This window comes from Stegastes partitus, unplaced genomic scaffold (assembly GCF_000690725.1).
Source record: "Stegastes partitus isolate 25-593 unplaced genomic scaffold, Stegastes_partitus-1.0.2 Scaffold459, whole genome shotgun sequence".
NCBI lineage: Eukaryota > Metazoa > Chordata > Actinopteri > Pomacentridae > Stegastes > Stegastes partitus.
Genome location: NW_007578190.1, coordinates 339,131 through 340,355, shown reverse-complemented (window position 1 = coordinate 340,355; position 1,225 = coordinate 339,131). Strand labels below are relative to the sequence as shown.

The 1,225-nt window shown below is 42.2% G+C and overlaps 1 protein-coding gene across 1 annotated transcript in view; it reads right to left on the bottom strand.

Moving 5' to 3' along the window:
• Positions 1-1,225, bottom strand: part of mfsd13al (major facilitator superfamily domain containing 13a-like) — a gene marked incomplete at its 5' end in the record, with an annotated part of 12,651 nt that overhangs the window by 2,343 nt on the left and 9,083 nt on the right. The gene's annotated exons all lie outside the window — the stretch shown is intronic.

The window sequence follows — 1,225 nt, the reverse complement described above, 5'->3', positions numbered from 1 at the left end:
ATAAGCTGACTAAACAACATTATACTTCAGCTGTAAGGTGCATTTTGTGTGTATAGAGCAGCAGTGTCCTTCATCATGCAGCCAGAATCCCCCCTGGAATGTGAAAGTTCTTTGATATAAAAATGTACCACATGTGGAGGCAGAATGTACGTCTACATATGAGGTTAAAGGAAGTCAGCGTCCCGCGAAAAACCATTTGACCAGCTTTGGTTCAGGACGCTGTCAACTCAATACATTCTGTTCTTGTCTTCTGCTTCAGGAGGCTGAATTTCTCAGTGATTTCTGACAGTTTCTGAAGCAGCTGTTTAATTTCCATTTAGTGTCAAAGCTTAAAACAAGTACAGATCCTCCATTTAAAACAAAATACACATTTTCGAGGCCTGCTGAGAAACTGAAACGTTATGTGGCTGAGATTTGAATACAATAGAAATACTTTTATTGACTCCCAAGAGGAATTTCTGTTGTTACAGAAGCCAGTGGCCACCACCACAATACAAAAGCAAAATATAACAAGTACAAAATGCCCAATAAAGTGTAAAATACACTATGATTAAAAAAGTACCAAAGTAAAAAATGCGCCAGGAAGTGTCAAATGCTAAATATAAAAATAGATAATGAATAAAGAAATTAAAGTCCTGCAAACATCAGCGTAACACATGCAGCTATTGTAACAGCAGCAGAAGAACAGAACTGTAGAAACGCACAGACCCTACAGAGCAGAGAGTAATGAGAGCTCTTCTTGAGCACAGCGTCAGTGTTGCTCCTCCAGGTCAGACAACTGTCGATGTAGACATTCAGGTACTTGTGGTCCTTCACCATGTGACGCTATCCTCTCCCAGGATGATGGCGCCTGCTCGCACCACGTACGTCTGCCACACCAGGAAGTAGACGGCGAGCAGGATGGTCGTCCCCATCGGATGTACGTCGCTTTGGATAAAAGCGTCTGCTAGATGAAACTGTAGGATGCACACAGGCTGTGTACAGTTCAGCTCATTCACCTTGTCCATGCCGCCCGCCGGTAATCTGTGACCCTGAACCCAGTGTTTTCCTTCCTACGAGAACACACCTCCTTTGAGTTGTAAGATTTTGTCATGAGGAATGATTCTCTGATTGATCAGTACCAGAATAAAGAAATGTACACAAGTTTTACACCATTTAAGTTTTGGTGCTCAATAACTCAGGTCTCTCTTGAGGATAGCTCTGATTGCAGGTAATGTAAGTCAGT